The 17,614-nt window shown below is 36.3% G+C and overlaps 1 protein-coding gene across 7 annotated transcripts in view; it reads left to right on the top strand.

Moving 5' to 3' along the window:
- The window catches only part of GRID2 (glutamate ionotropic receptor delta type subunit 2), a 672,274-nt gene that overhangs the window by 322,764 nt on the left and 331,896 nt on the right, over window positions 1-17,614 (top strand). The window lies entirely within an intron of this gene.

The following is a 17,614-nucleotide window of genomic DNA, read 5'->3' as shown; positions in this document are numbered from 1 at the left end:
TTTTTTCCTGTTAGAGAATGTGTCTAGCTGGTAAGTGATTACCCTGTAGTACCCCTACATGGTCATTTTTAGCCTGCTAAGGGAGCAGGACCAGTGAATGAGCACAGATTTTGGTAGTCTCTAGCCAGGAGTACCTGACAGGTTGGTGGATGCAGTTAAGGCCACATTTCTGCCTTTGCTATTGTCTTTGTGCCGGGTAAATGAAAGCTAATGTGGAGTTGTCCTCCTGGTGAAATCCTACCTGCCTGTAGTACATTGATCACCTAGGTTATGACACACTAAAAGGCATTAAAAGCCCCACCCTACAACAGATGTGTCCCCACACAGTTGTATTTAGTGAGAAGTGATGACTCAAGAAAGGAGATTAGTGATACAATTGTTGCTCTCAGCCTTTTCTTCCCTAAATAGACATCATCAAGGCCAGTGTCCCTTTAATTTTTCTCTTCTTTTAATTTATTACCTATTTTTCTAAAAGAAAGAAGTTCATTTTGAAAAAAACAAAAAACTATGTGGAAAGATGATATATTATTTATTTTGAAACCTGAAACTGAGTTAGGAAACGTAAGTATACAGTAGTACCTTGTACTGAGGCCTTCAGGAGTTTCTTTTATTTACTTATGGAAAGTGTTTGCTATTAATTTACTTGAGAGAACTCTTGACTAAAAAAGAGGGACACAGCAGACATTTCATTTAGTAAAGGCCAAGAATCTGTGTGGAGGCTGGATTGATTTGGACAAAAAAACAACAGCATGAGCTCTTCTGTATCATGTCAGCGGTTGCTTTCAGAGGTCACCATATTGAATTTGAAAGAGCAATGAATATCAAGTCTTTTTGAGAGGTAAAAAGGAGGGGGAAAGAAAATCTTTCATGTTATTATGAGCTGTCATTAGTTAGAAAAACTTTTGTGCTAAGAAATGCATATGTGAGTAATACGATTTGGGTATTTTCTACATTGGTGAGAAAGATTATCTTTTGTTAAAACTGGATTATTTAATGATTGGATTTAATTAAGGAAAATTTTATCCAGTCTTGACAACTTGAAAAATGAAGTTCTCCCAGATTACCATTTTTTGTGTTTCTTTATTTCAGTTCATAAATTGGCAAATTTACTACAGGAAATGTTTGCATTCATGTAAGGAACCAATTAAATACTACCATAAATTCCACTTTAAATAAAATATATTTGATGAACTTTCAGATTGTAACACTTAGGCAAAGATTTACTTGGATCCATTGATTTTGACAGAGAAAGCACCTAAATTACTTTTTTGGATCTGTTCCCAAAGTCCTTTGCTTTGAAAACTCCTCAGAATTAGCTTTTATTTTTATTTCTTACTAATTAAATACCTTGTGTGGAAGTGCTGAGGTCTTGAAAAGGTCTCCTGAGATCAATTTCTGTTTTGAATTCCATAAATACTAAATTAATCTTGAGGTGTTCAGGTTTCAGGTATTCTCACAGTAATATATATTTGTCCCAGAAGACTCCCAGTTGTTAAGTTCTAATGATTAACTTTAGGTGTCTTTTGTAATCTTTGTTTTCTACAGATGCAGTGTTTGATTAGCCTTCTACTATAGCAATGTAAAATCTACAGAGAAAGCAAAAATGGGAAAATATTTGAATGTATTTATCAGCACTGACACTAATAATGCAAATTGCAAAGTTGTTCTCCATAGTCCTCAGCTTCACCAGGATTACTGAGATCCACCTTTTTTCCTGCTTTGGAATGCATGGGAAATGCACAAAGCTCCTCTGGATTTGAAGTTACTCTAGGGATAACAATTATTTCTTGAAACTCTGTTTCTGCTTATTTTAGTTTTAAATGTTTCATTTCATGACTGCAGAAAGCATTACTCTAATTTGCTCCATGAAGCTGTGCATCCTGTCTTCCAAAGTATCAGGAGAAGATCTGATATTTCAGACCAGTTCTGTTCTTAAATAATACCATGTTGAAAAAAAAAAATCTCATTTTCTGGCAGAGCTCTCAGAGCGTAATATTTTCTCTTTTGCTGATAGACACAGTTTCTGGGGCTAGCACCAAGGCAGGCAGAATGTGGCAAGGCTGTTGGTAGCTTTAGAAGAGCCAAGGAACAGTTGTCTTGACGTAAGAAAGAAGCTATTGAAGGGAGGGTAAAAAGGCTGGGGCTCTTTGGTTTGGAGAAGAAAACGCTGTGCTGAGGATATGACTGAGACAAAAAAAATCATAAAAGGCTGGGCTGCACATGCCATAACTATGGGAAACACATTCATAATGTAGATGAGAAGTTATTATTCTTTTTTTTGTCCTTCAGCAGTGATATTGAACTGTTGGAATTTGTTTCCACAGCAGAGAATGCAGAGAGACAAAAGCAGGAGTTTCGGGGGTATTAGAGAAACACATGGGCAACAGGTTCATAGTAGACATTATGGGGAAGAGGTAGGGAAGCCTTTTCTGTCCCATTTTTCTGGGAAAGGGACTGGAGTTGCCTGGGAAGGGGAAGTAGGAATGAATGGGCTGCAGATATCAGCTGCTACACAGCTTTTCCTAGTGCCAGAGTCAAAGAGACAGGATGGACTGGCACACACACAATTACCTGTGGGGCAGAGTGATCACTGAGCAAAGGCTCAGCACCAGTAGGGTATTTCTTACACTCCTCAGTAAAGCTGCATTTTAAAAAGTGTCCACAAAGTGTAGAAGAAGCTGCTGAATTTGAAACACACTGTGTTGGGGTTGGTTGCCTGTCTCATGGTTTTCTTTTGTCCTTACCACTTTTAGCACATGTCTTTTTCTTGTACTTACAGTAAGAGCAGAATCTCCAGAGGGCTTCATTCCTTCTCTCACTTCACCCCTGTGGTTCCCTTGTGTGTGTTTACCCAGTGTTAGTCCTGTGACACAAATACTGTATATATATGCTTTTGAATCCTGGAAAATTCTGAGACACTTCATAATTTTGTACTAAAAATCTGTGTACTGTTTTTCCAGACAACTGGAAAAACTCAGGTGCTGGCTGCTGCTGACCCAGCTGCAGAGCACTGCACAGAACAGATACAGGCTGTACTTTGTCCATTTTGCTATAAAATGTGTCTAGCTTTTGAGGAAAACTGAACCACATCCATTTAGTGATGCTTTTCCTTGTTATTGCTGTTACTGGCTTCCAATAGGAAATGTAGTCTGCAGTTATAAATTCAAGTGAATATTTGCAATGGTTCTCTGGTGGTGTAATTTTGGAAATAAATCTAACAAAAGCTACTCTATTCCTACACTCCAGTTCAGTAATTGTGTCCTGGGAGCAGAGTGCAATTAATGGCATCTAGGTAGCTAAAAGTCTCTGTGCAGTTTCTCTTCAAATCTGCAGAAAAGTTTAGATGAACCAACCTTTGTAGATAAGTAGTAAGATAATGAATTTGGATTCTTTGTAGGTTCTTTGAGATTTGGGGAACTGTGACTCAAGAAGCATTGTGCAGTTTAGTTTGCATTGATCAGTGCTTATAGAGTATTGATTATCTGTCATATGTATATCCAAATTCATTGTTGGTAAGGGGAGAAGAATTTCAGGATGAAAGGATTAAAAAATATCCTGCTGCAAAATGAATTGTAACACATGCATAAAGAAGATAAAATCAATATCAACACTTGTTGGTCTGAAATCTAGAGACAGATTCCATGTATAGCAGAATGACAAAGAATAAGCAAATTGCTAAAAAGCTAAATTAAAAGCAGGTTGCTTGAACTTTAGAGAAACACAATGTACATAGTAAAATCCATGATCTTACAAATTATTCAGTAGATATGTAACCAGCTTGCAACTTTGCATTGCATAGGCAAGACTGCTTTTGTTTGCATGAATTGTTACCGCTCTTACTCCTGTCTCTGTGCATTTGTCAGGAGAGAATACAGAGAATTGTTTCACTGTTGAGCACTTGCTCACTGAAGTTTTATAATTCAGAAATGATGTGAGAAGCAGGTTTTTGTAGGATATATGTGGGTGAATACTTGTGTGTTCCTGTTCCTGCGATGCCACAATGGGCAACTGTTCTCAAAGGATGCTAAATATCTTCCTTGAAAGAGTGTTCAGGGATAGGACTCTTCTATGCATACTGCAGGCATGCACAAAGATTTTACCAGGAACCTGAAAACATTCCCAAGTTCATAAATGAACACTGTAGTAGTATTCCTCTGTCCACTCTAACTAGAATGCTTGATGCATATTGATAATCTGTGTAAAAACCAGTTATGCTTGTGGTAAAGAGAAAGACAAAGATCAGTGAGCAGCTGATATTTGTTCTACATGGCATATTACTTAATGAGCAAAGTATTGTTTAAAGACCAATTTTCTGTGAGTTCTAATGCAATCACCCCTAAAATGAAAGTCTCCCCATTGTTTCTGTATTTTTTTTTTCTCTTTGTTCCCCAAATCTCTCTTTATTGAATATAGATATAGTGTGCTGTTAGTGTACCATAGTGATGTAACTACAACTTGCAGAGCTTCTCTGGAGATAAGCAAAGTTCACCTGGTGTAGGAATTCTGTGAAGCACTCTAATCCACTTCATCCCTGAGCCTCTCCAGAGAGATTAAAATATCCCATTACCTTTACATGCTCCCTTTCATTAGGATTAGAATCATGTTCTTGCAATGGAAAAGAATGGTGTCATGTCATTCGTGTTGATATGAGCAACAGCGTGATACCCAAATAAACCAAGCGCCAAATACTCAGTCATCTGTAAATGAGCTCCATATAGAACTTTGTTTCTAAGGGAGTGAAATCCTACTTAAAATGCATTTAGAGGAAATTAAAATAGCATCTAATCCAGAGCCCACAAAAATTACTGAAGAGTTTGTGTTTGCTGCAGTTCTCTATGATAATGAATACATTTGAAAGACTGTGCTCTGTTTATACACATTTTTATGAGAGATGAATAGCACTTCCTCTGAATTATTCACTCTTACCCCAGACTGGGAGGTTCCTATGCAACTGTGCATAAAACATAGTGGTAGATCCTAAAGGCAGATTTTAGTGCTGTCTTTATAGAGAGTCTTTTTATTTCATAAACCTTCCTGTAGAGATCATTTCTTGCATCTTGTTGTACTTGGATCTTCTTCACTGACAAGCTAGAAAGCCTTGACAATAGTCAGAACTCATTAAGGGTGTAATTGCTGATAAATGGCAAGAAATTTCACCTGCAAATCAAAGTATGCTTCATACATCAGCCAAATATTTTAAGTGTTATGTAGGATTTAATACAGATTTAAACGCTTCCTGTCGGAATCTAGAGAATCATAAAAAAATCTGTAGAAAGTTTATCAAATTTAACTATTATGTTCTGGTATGTGCAAAACTTCTTTTGCCTCTCACAGGGCCCTACTCTTATAATATAGGGCTTTTTCATATGGTATTTGTTATTCATCAGCTAAATTTCATGTCAATATAATACAAAATGGACTGCTGTTAGTGAAATCAAGCTATACTAAAAGGAACATTTCAAGTGCTTTAAAATGCAAGGTTTCAGTTGTTGTTTCTTTTAATAAGCAAATCTCAGCAAATTTTGTCTGCATTTCTAGGCAACATCACTCATTTCAAAAAAGGATTGTGTTTGCCTCACATGTAATTGACTTTGGAAAAGGCTATTACAAAAAGATTGTGCCACTGGCAAAACCAAACTGTCGCTGATGATGGTAACTCAAAATTTATGTTGTAACCCTAAATACAGTGTAACTTTAATCCAAAAATTATATATATATAAATATTATATATAATATTATAAAATAATCCAGTACTCCTTTCTACTGGTGTACAAAGCAGTATTAGATTGTTTTAATGCATTAGAAACGTTAAACTTCATGGGTCAAGGAACCTGAGACTCAAAAGTAATAATATATACCCTGTGATAGGAAAAGAAAGAGAAATGTAGACTTTAATTCAAGACTATTATTTGTTGGTAATGCAGTCTGATCTGGGTACCACATGGAAGCAGAAAAATGAGACAAGTCTTGATACGGAGTCTTAGACAGTTTAGGCTTATTTTAATTTTATTATTTTAGCAAAAATTGAAGAAAGAATAAAATTACATTTGGAGTAATTTGTGTCCTTCCACTGATGTTATAATGGGAAGGACACTGCTGAGATTAGGTTGCAACAGAGACCTCTAATTTTCTGTCTGCAAGATGTGAAAGATTAGCCAGATTTGATCTGTGAAACTCAAGGGTGTCTACAATGAGGAGGTTATCATCAAGGTGTATAAAACCCTGGGAGAGAGGGAACAGGATTGATGGTAGTATACTGTTATTAGAGATAAGTAATTAAATCACCAAGGTATCTAAAATTTGGGGAGGAAGAATAAATTATTTCCTAAGAAACTGAATAATTTTCCTTATGCAGAGAGAAGGTGAAAACCAGATCCAGTGTTCTGAGTCAGCATTGACCAAATTGTTCCAGAAGAGAGCTGAACTTCATTTTGAAAATATTAGTTTATGAAAAAAATTGGGCTTGTACAGCTGTGTTTGTTACTTAAAACTAGAGCTGTCCTCTTTGCACAACTGACAGGTGCATCAAGTTTACTCTTACTTGGGGATGAAGGGCCTGTAGCCACATACTTTTAAATACTTTTTCTTTCCCAGCTGAGAAAGATTCAGATTCCACTGATTCTTGCCCTTTCACAAATGGTGAATTGTGGAATGGAGTGGGAGTGCCTGCATCCTTGAGTGGGTTGCAGCAGTCATTGGTCCACTTGCAGTACCCAGCTATGTCTATGGAAGATCTATTCCTGTCAGTGGAAAAAGAGTAGATCAAAACACAAAAAAGTATTTTATTGGTAAATATGTGAAGGAAGGACTGATTCTGCCTTGTCACAGTGCCACAAACAGCACCAACTCAGAGTATTCAACATTACCTTGTGCCATTCCCAGCTGATAAAAACCGTAAATGTATAAAGGCTATGAATTCCCTGGGTGCTGTTAACAGGTAATAAAACAGGCAGTAATGATGTTAGTGGAGGTGTTGCTTTGTCAGAAGGAGCTGTTCTCTCAAAAGAAGTTGCACTAGACTGCTCTGCAGATCCTGTGCATGATTCATCTCTAATTTGGTTGGCAAAGTAGTGACTGACGTGGTAGAGAAGGGCTCACCTGCTCCCCTAGACAGCTACCAAGAGATAATAATGAAATGTCATTGGCTTAGGCATTATTATGCTTATCTGTGTGATCCCTTTCAGCTTTTATCAATTTTATGGCAGCTGCAGGCTTTTTTCTGCTTTTTGTCAGGCCTCATTCATTTGTATTATTTTTTCCATTGGAGAACTGTGTAATTTTTCCCAAAGCAAAGCTATGTGTCTTCTAGCACTAATAAAATTCTTGTCTCTTTTCATTGCAACTTGCCTCCGGAGCAGGGCCTTCTGGCATACTCTGCAGCAGAGGAGATAAAATAATCAATAAGCCTGGATCTGAAAATGAAATGCAACATTTGTTTTGTTACTGAGCTCTACATGGCCTAAAACAGATGGCTTTGTGATGTAGTTTTTAATATGCTCATACGGATTTTTGAGATGTGTGTGATTTTTATTTTGAAAATATAAATTGAATGAATGGCTACTAGCACAATGACCTGAGATCTATTATACCCCTTCACAGATCAAGAACTGTAAGTGATGTATAATTAGAGCAATGCTTAACAGAACTCTTGAAATTAAATGAAACTGTAGTAAAGGAGTGCATAAAGTGCTCTCATTATTTTCTGTTGAAAAATATTTTAGTTTATCTTTGTCATTGCTTGTTTGGCTGCTTGCATGTGTTGGTCTGTGCTTCTCAGCTAATGTGGTGGCAGATAGTAAATGTATATGCATCAATATGGTTAGTAAACATTATTTATCTGAGGGTGGCAAGTGTGAGGCAAAATGTGAATTTTATGTATATTTATTCTTTCTATGTTCTTCTAATTAATATTCTCTTGCCAGAATATATTGGAATTCAGTTTCTGTCAGATACGGTTTGGTAGCTTCAAAATAGGAAGAAAGAGCAGCTTCATACTGCTACATAACCAAAGAGATGGTGTTTGGCTACATGAAGAGATATCCCTTATCTGCAATAAGATTTGCTCTATTATTCCTCTGCATTTAGGGAGAGCAGCACTGTTGAGGCAGTATTCCAGATAATGTCTGGTTTAATGTGGATAAAAGAGACAGCAGAACACTTTAGTGTGTGCTGTTTGTTATTCTCAATTGGCAAGAAATGGTGCCCAGGAAGAGCATCCCTTCCCTAGATCCATGTACAGCTGCCTCTTGGTCAGTTGTAGGGCAGGGCTTTGCTTTGATGCTGCTACACCAACAAGTGGCCACTCCCCCTTATTAGAACTCTGACAGACCCAGTGACAGAAATGTAGTAGCCAACAGATGTGACCAAGCATCTAAAGTTCTTTTCATTGAGAGTTGTCTTAAAAATCTTGCAGTATCTCCAGTACACCTCAGGAAACAGTTTCATTGCAAGTGAAGAATCCACACCTTTGAAATCAATGTGCTCTTCTAACAGATAGTTATTGCAGCATATGAAAAAAAAATAGTTTCAGCTTTTTTTAAAATTTTCACTAAATACTATATGCAAAGTATTTCAGCTCATGAAGATGTTGCATTTTAAAAAAAAATTCAAACAAACCCTATTGTTCAAGATTTTTGTAAAATGCCAGAAGCAGAGAAACTTTTCAGTTTGATATCTACTTATGTCTACTTCTATAGCTTCATTTTTGTTGAATGTAAGTGAAAAAGTTGGTGAAGAAAACTTTATAAAAGTATAGTCTTCTGAAGATTAAAGATAAAAAGCTGTGGGTTAACTGGTCAGCCAGTTACCTTCAGGAAGCCATGGATATGCTCCAGTTCCATCTATTGCCAAGGGTTAAACTAAGAGGAAAGCTCTAATTGCAAGCCTGTATGAGATATGGAATATGCTAATATTCAGCCAGAAACCAAAAGTCCTACTGATTTGGATTTTTGGATGCCTTCCAGAGGCACCCAAAAGAGGCGAAAATGCACACTGAAATGGTTGAATACTCACTTTCTACAGATGCAGTACCCTCAAGACAGTCAGTCAGATTATGTCAGGACTTGGAAGAAGAAGAGAGGAATTTGCATCTGGCTAATCATGTTTCAGTATTTAGAATATCTTTTTGATTTATTTTTTAACTTCACCTCAACCCAAACATCAAATCTCGAGTGTAGGCTGGCAGTGCAGATGCTATGCCTTAAAGGCTTAAATGAAATAAACACAAATGAGACTGAGAGAATTTGTAGTGAAAGATGCAAGTGTGTTATTCCCAGTTTGTAAAAATGGTCACTTTTTTTTGTGTCCTGAAAGAAAAGGCAGTTCGTAATATTGCCTATTGTGTCACTTAACTGAGTAAACTCAGAGATTTACAGTGAAATTGATTAATTTGTCAAGTATGGAAATTAAACAGCAAGAATACAAAAGCATCTCCTCAAAACATTTTATATTTGCTTTAAAATTTCATACAAACATAAAGAAGCTTTTATTGCAACATTTCATTGTGAAATTTAATTTGCATTCTCAGTGCACTAAAATTTCTTTGCTAGTGAGGGATTTTATTTTAACTTTTGCTTCCAAAGCATTTTGAAAGTATTAATTTTTGTCATGTTATGCCTTCATCTCACTTATGTAGAGATGTGTTCTGTTGATAACAGATCATCTTTTATGCACTCCATAGGTTACCATCATTAATTTTTTTACTAATAAAAATTGCACATAGTCCTGGAAGTAGGATGTGTATCTATAGGAAAAGCATTTTCTGTTCAGAACTGTGAGTCCTGACTTTATGAATCAATGGGCTGTGATCAGTTCTCAAACATAATATTCCAACCACCATAAACCATTATCAGATTTGCACTTGTAAACACTCAAACAGTTCTGTTATTTCTGTAACCTCACAAGACCATGGCTTGGGTTTCATAGAAGAACTGGGAGTTAGGCTGATTGATAGATGCGACATGAAAAAACAAATTGTAGGTTCCACTGACATCCACTGGAGCAATGATGGAAATGCATATCCTTCCTGGAGGCAGTTGAGCTTTGGGAATTCACCTGTGCAAGATGATGATTTATACTTGTAGCTGTGTTCACTTTAAAGGTTTTATCAGAAAAAAAAAAAATAATAAAAAAAAAGTAGAATTTATGAACAAGAAATTTCAGCAGTGCTCAGAATGGGCTAAACTCACCATGCTCGTTTCTATGTCCAGTAGAGGCTCTGGAGATTTGCACTGGCTGAATGAATACAAGATAGACAGCATTACTTTCTTTGCAGTATTCCTTGGCCAGCATGTTTCCTGATTGTTTTTTCCTTTAGATTTAATCATATGTACAAAGCCTATTCAAGTATCAATGGAAGTGATTTATAGTTTTGACTGTGCAGGCCATTGTTAATCTGATGTTACAACAGAGGATAGAGCCTTCACAGTACTATCCAATCTCTCTGCTGGTCTTTAAGCATCTTAGCTAGTCTTTATAAGGTCAGACAAAATAATTTAGCTAGGTTCACCACTTCAAGGAATATTTGGTGTGTCTCCAGAAAGGCAAATTGCAATCTTTAGGTATGGTAATGGCCATTCTTCTCTGGCATTTCCATCTCACAGAAATCTTGTGGAATTATTGGCAAAGATTAAAAAATTGTTTAGAAGAGTCTACAGTTTCTTTGTGTGCCTTGACTGTTGGATTAGTAAAGGACACCTCTAAGAGAATGCCTTTGGTGTTGGTAATCTCCACTGCCACTAAAGAAAAGAACTGTGTTCAATTATGTAACGATGGGCAGCCACAGTCTCACCAATGTGGATCCATGCTGTGTACTTGCTGTTAATTCCAACCCTGGGAATTACCCTATTGATGTCATGATATTGTGGAGCTCTTTTATCAATTACACACCTTCCAAGGGCTATTAAAGTCATTTTGATAGATCTGAAAAAATTCCTGAAATGACTAAAAGAAAAAAAAAAATCAATGTCTGACAAAAGTCAGTTTAGTGTCAGGTTTTTGTTTTTCCCATATGATTACTTAAAATCTTGATTATTGATTTCGCTGCATAATCTGTTCTTTGCACCTCCCCTCCTCTCTCCTCCTTCTCCCTTAAATCCATTACTGGTTTCATACTTCAACATATGAGATATTTTTTCTAGGATCTGTAACTGTGGGTTTAGCTTCTAGTCTAATCATCTAATCAGAGAGGATAATAACCCCCTTTTGCATATTATTTATGACAGAATTGTGGTAGATGATCTGAGAAACTATCTGCAGCCACAGGAGAACACATTCGTTCCTGTCTTTAGCTCATCAAGGCTGATGTTATAAAAAAATGTCTGCCATGAGTCTATCTTATGGAATGTCAAAAAGATCTCTGGATAAATGAAGATGAACCTACCATATGTTATCTAACTTTTACTTCAGGCAGAACAAAAGCAGTGAAGAATGTACAACTGAGCACCAATGCAAGTTATCTTTTTTATTTACGCTGCTGATGTGGCAAAATGGGGTTAATGCCTTGATACTTCATCTTTTATTGTAGAGGCTATACAGTTAAAAGGGAAAAAAACAAACCAAAACCAGACAACTGAAAAAAAAAACTATCCACAGAATCATTCTTTGAACAGTTTAGTTCAAGCTGCCACTTTGATTCTAGTACCAGAATCTGAATTCTCCCACATAATGACAGACAATTTTTCTGAACCAAACCTGCTCAGAGTTTCATTCTAAACAGCTACATTGTAAGAGATGCTAATTCATAATTACATAATCTTTTAATTAATTAGCTCTGGAAAGTTGAAAATCATTGTTTCAAAAGCACTCACTTTCAAACTACGGGCAGAAGAAACTGTATTATAACTGTAAAGAAACAGTATATGTTGGTGTAGAATATAATAAATTAATATGAAAGTTCAAAACCTTTATCAAGAGAAATTGAAAGGTTCTGCATTGAAGATACAGCTTTACTGCCACTGTTTTCAGTCCATCCATATAGGTGATGATTTTCTCTGGTTCTACATCAGGACTTGAGCTTGTGTTGTACGTTATGCAGAGGGGAACACTTCTTTGGTGTTTTTCCAAACTTTCTTAATATTTAGTTTTGGATGAAATTCTGATGGAATACTATTTTGATCATTCATTCTACTTGCCATAAACTAATCACATGCCTAAACAATAAAACCATACAATAACACAAAGAGTTGTAACTACCAGAAAATTGTCTGAAAAGCAACAAAAAACACTTCTTTTTTTCCAAGGTAACTTAAAACCTTAAAAAAAATGGTGGGTGGGTTTGTGTAAGGTAAGATTTATGGCAATGTATTGCTGATTTCATAGTTGCTTCCAAATTTTAGCCAGAATACTCGTTTTGGGGAAGATTGAGGAATGGATGAATAAAAAATAAACTCTGAATATGTGGGGATTTCCTTGCAGTATGTGTCTGCTTCTTGGATGAAGCACTGAAACTGCGTGTTAATAGAGTATAACAACAATGTAAGATTGGAAATAAAGAATAATACTATGCCTAATGAAAACTGCCAATGCAATTTGTGCAGGTAGAATGCAATTACCCAGGCTGGAATATAGCCAGTCATGAAAGCACCATACTTTGTTTCAGACAATGCAGTGGCTACTTAGGATATAACAAGAAGGAACTTTTTCAAGGTGCTTGAATGTCCAAATTCTACTACTTTTCAGGCAAATGCAAGATATTTTTATGCTATTGCCACAATTGTTGGTGTATTTTTGTGCCTTTAGTGTGCTTAAGCAGAAGACAGAGGCAGCTATTCCCCATAATCTTTACCAAAAAAGTAAAAGAATCCAGACCAAATTTTTGTGATTTAATGTTCTAGATGTTTTATTGCTTAAAGTCTTAGAGGGTTTTAATTGCTTGGGTGTGTTTTAAATACATGGGTTAACAGGTCTGCTTTTAAAAAAAATATTGCTGTGGGAGTATGTTCAGATTAAAAAAAGACTGTTTGCTTCATACAAACAAACAAAATTTTGTTGCAATTTTTATTTTTCTATAAAACCCAAACAGTATATAAACAGTGAGTAAATTATTAAAAGATGGTGTTTTTCCAAAAGTTGCTGTGTTTTACATAGAAGATTCTGATAATACATTAGTCATTTGAGGCTGTACTTAGATCTCAGATAGAAAGTGATACTGTTCAAGCCTTGGACTAAATATTATAGTGAGTTCCACTTATTTAAAATACCATTTATATGCCCTTGAGCCATAAAAAAAGAAAATCTAAAATTATGATGAAAGGCAATTCTCAACACATATTTGCTCTATCTGTGTGCTTTAGCAATTTCTGCTGGCTGGATTTACTTTGAGTTGGTTTGACTGTAATTGAGAGGTTGATGGTAAAATGACACTTCAGAGAAATACCGTCTAAGAATAAATCATTATGAAATAAGCTTAAATTTCCTCCTTAACTGAGGCTCTTTAATCCTATTACAGAAGACTAATTGGTGCTAATATGTATTTTGGAACTTTTCAAATAGTGGTTTTCCCCTGCTCATCATATGGTGAAAGGTTCCCATTCAACTGGCATCATTTTTATGTAACTGCAAGACAATATGTACATTTTGATTCTTCTTGTACACCATTCATTATATCATTGGGATGTTGACTCTTTCTGAGACTAATCAGAGTGATGTTATTAGAAATACCCATTTCTGGAAAGAACTAAAAAAAAAAAAGAAAAAAAAAATTTGAAGTTGATATTTGAGTCTTCCTGCATTCCTCTGATTTTTGTTGACATTCTTGCCATTATTTCTGAAGGGCTGTTTCCGAAGAGTAGACAAAATAGCCAAGAGAACTGAAGACAGCAGCAGGCTGTGTTGCTGAAGCCAAAGGAGACAAATTTTGGATGTTTCAATTGACCAAACGTGTGCTCTCTTTGGCTAATCCTTTGCACTTGCTGATGTGCAGTGAAGCACCCAATAGCAGCTTTTCCAAGGAAATCTAAGTCATGTCTTTGCCAATGCCAACAGGAAGAGACAGACCTTTTCATCCCACCTCTTGTACTTTTCAGTCCTACTATTTTTTCCCAACTTACCTGTGCTGCCTGTCTTAGAACAGCCCAAGTGCAGACCTTCACCTCTTCCTTTCTCTTTCCCATGCTAGAAGGACATGGCTGTGCAAAAGCTGATTTAACTGGAGAAGTAAGAAGCAGGGCAGGCAGAAATAGTGTCAATGCAGATAAAGATGTAAAGGACTCTGGCACTGTGTCCTTAGGCGCTGAGTTGACTGACGTGACTAGCCGTCATGTAACCCAGTGAGTTTATTTTGTCTCCAAAAATCAGGGCACTGAATAAAAACACCTATTGGGAATAGCCCCTGGGAACTTTTTAATCCCTGCACATTCTCCTAATTGGTGTGGTGACTTTTACATCGTAGTGTGGACATAACCTAGGGGAGGAGGAGTAACACAAAGGTGACTGGGGAGAGCGGAAAAGGAGAAGATATCTCATGTAAAGGCATGTGAGAAGGGAAGAAGACTTTGGCAGTGTGAGAACTGAAATACCTGCAGGTAACTAAGACAGCCAAAATCCAAAGCTGAAGTGTAAAGAGTAGATTTGCTCTGTCTCCACTCCAGCAAAACAGAGAGACATCCATTGCTAAGCTTATTCCATCCTAGCCGGGGCAAAAAGCACACACACCATTCCTACCTGCCATCAAAAGCCTGGCACAGGCTCAATCCTTCACAAGGCTGTGTTTTCCAATCTCCAAACTTCCGATCTCTCCTCTCCCCCACCAGTAGGCCTAGACCTGGTAAGAATATTTTTTAGGTCTTTTACAGTATTGTGATATCTTCTAGAAGGAACCCACTTCTTAAAACAGACAGAAAACAATGTGAAATTTCCCCCACTGAACATTCTTAGCATCTTCAGCTGCCTGGTCATCTTGAGAGAAAATAACTTATTTTCCCTCCTTGAAAAACCTTCCAGCTTTAACTGTCCTGTTCCAACAGGCAGGTAGTGAAGTAGTGCCATTTTTGCTTTATCCAAACCTTCCCTGAACCAGTCTCAGATATTTTAACCCCTGGTGGTGATGACCAATTGAATGATCCACTCAATTCAGTAAAGAAAGTCTCTTGACCAGCTGAAAATTTCCTCCTGCATAGTTGTGATAATTTGTTTGCTTGATTGCAGTTATATAAGGTGTATTTTAAACTTTTAAGTATTTTCCAGAAAAAGATGGCATTTTTTTCTTCACATTCAAGCACATTTTATTGCATAACTGCCTAGTTTTCAACCAAATCAAAGGGAATTAGGTAACTAAATACCTTTGAAGATCTGCAGTTAGTTCTAGAAAGACGATTTTAAATGTAGGGGTCTGGGGTACCTCAGTATAGGGTATGACAGAAATCATATTTCTGAAGAAAAAAGAACGGATGGAATGTTGGCATATGCTTATGTAGGTATAAATAGGGTGGTGAGATTTTGCTGCATGCTTCAAAATGTATTTTTGCTTCATTGCAAATAAATTTTGCAGATATTTAAAATGTATAGGCTGGGTAATTTGTTTGCATTACATGGGCATTTTAAGAAATTAGTGTTTGGCCAACAAATGACTACTTTCAAATATATATTTAAAATTTATTTTCTTTTGCTGAACATGCCACTGAATTTTCTTAGATTAGGAAATTACTTTTCATTGTCCTTACATTAAACTCAGCTCAGCTTCATTCAGCTTTTTGACTTCTAAGCTAACTTTTGTATCAAATTTTAATAGAAGGCAGAAAACCTGAGAGTTTCTTAGCTCCAGAACTTGGAGAGTGACAAATTAACTGAAAGAGCTGAAGGAGTCAAAAACTCTTCCCACATCCTTAGTTTTATTGATGGAAGTATCATGGGGGAATTGAGGTCATGACACTGCTAGACCTCCACATGTATAGTAAGACTGATGAGAAATCTTCATCCTCTCTGTATGACGGCTTTATGTTCTTCCAAGTAAAATAAGAGTATAATACAATGACATTTCGCCCTCAAAAATTGGTATCTAGGATAAATTTCTAATTATTTTTTGTTCTTTTTGATGATTTTTTTTGTGTTTATCATGTTTTCAAAATGATTATGTAATGAATGGAGGGAATTTGTTGAGGAAAAAATATTTTTTACAAAAGTAAGGTTAATAATAAAAACTTAAAGGAAATTTTACAGAAGAATAGCAGTGAAGAGCTATGGGGATTGTGACAAACCCTTGTGAAATAATATTCTAGTTCTCTGGAGAAAGCAATCTAAATAAAAAGTAGAGCTGGATAGAAATAAAAAGCACAGAAATAATTTGCCCAGGGGTTCAGGCGAAGCTGTTATTGTCAAACTTAACTTCTTTTTCTTCCAGACAGTTGTATTATTCATGGACCTTTTTATGTATTCTGATTATTTTACTTCTAAAAGGATTCATGATTAGTGTGTAAAAAACCCAGAGTCTTTAATTTATGACTTAAAACTCGTAGGTAGGCAATTATATAGCAGATCTGTATGAGCCTGGGTCAGTATGCCAAGGAGGAATCTGCTTTGCTTCTCATTGTCTAAAAACTTCTGGTCTGTTTTATTCTCTCATTTGTATGTTTGAAAACCATAACTATGAAATCATCTTCAAACTTTGCCAGATATTCCCTCCAACAAATGGTGCTGTATTACTGGGTAATGGTCAATCTTCAGTTTTCAGAAACCTAAACAAGAGGGATACACCGCTAGAAGGGATCTGAATCCAGATTATGCACTTGCCTGCCTGTTGAGACAAATCAGATTCTTTAGGGAAACAGTAATACTGGTTATTCATTGTGATTTGGGTTCATAGTATGGCACGGCACAAGTCTAAATCCTAAAAAGAGGAAATCATCTCTATTGTTCTCTAATCCTTCTGTGCAAAGAATTCTTCTGGCAGGGATTGTTCATCCATTAAGGTAAATCTTTGTAACTGCTTCAAAATATGGTCAATGGGCACTTAGGATGCCACTGTACTTTATATTAATGCTTGTGCTATAGGTGTACCAGACTTTTACTTTAGACATTTATTTTTAAATACTTTAAAAGTTCTCTGGAGTGGAAACAAAACAGGATTCACAAGGGTTTCTTAATCCTGGATTTTCTTCCTCTTATTTTCTTTTGTAAAGCAGTAATCAGACATTGAAAGATCTGGGAAGTGTCCCTACCAAGGCTGATAAACTCAGTTTCTGGGTTTGTATTGGGACTAATAAGAATTTCTGCTCTCAGGTCTAAACAGTTTCTCTAAGAAATCATTAAGATTAATTTTTTTTGTTAATCTTGATAAAGTATAGAAGGTGTTACAGTCTCACATAGTTTCTAAGGAGTAATTTCTGAATTGATTCACAAAACCATTTGCATACCTTCTTTAAATTACTGACACACTGGATTTCCAAGTGTCTTCCTCACTCTTCATGGCTTTCTCTCTAGCTAATGCATGATACATGCCAGACTGTCACTGGTAGTGGCAAAACTGGCAAGTCCTCATACTTCCATGGTGTGTGAATGAGGGGCAGAATTTTTTGGCTCTTTTTGTGTAGCCAACATTGTACAGCAGAAACTGTGCATTTCCAATGAGGCTGTACCTCAGGCAACTGAGCCAGACCTCCTAGTATAAACCATACCTATA

This window comes from Cyanistes caeruleus, chromosome 5 (assembly GCF_971803275.1).
Source record: "Cyanistes caeruleus chromosome 5, bCyaCae1.hap1.1, whole genome shotgun sequence".
NCBI lineage: Eukaryota > Metazoa > Chordata > Aves > Passeriformes > Paridae > Cyanistes > Cyanistes caeruleus.
The sequence above is the reverse complement of the archived record's forward strand: the minus strand, read 5'-3'. Positions and strand labels throughout refer to the sequence as shown.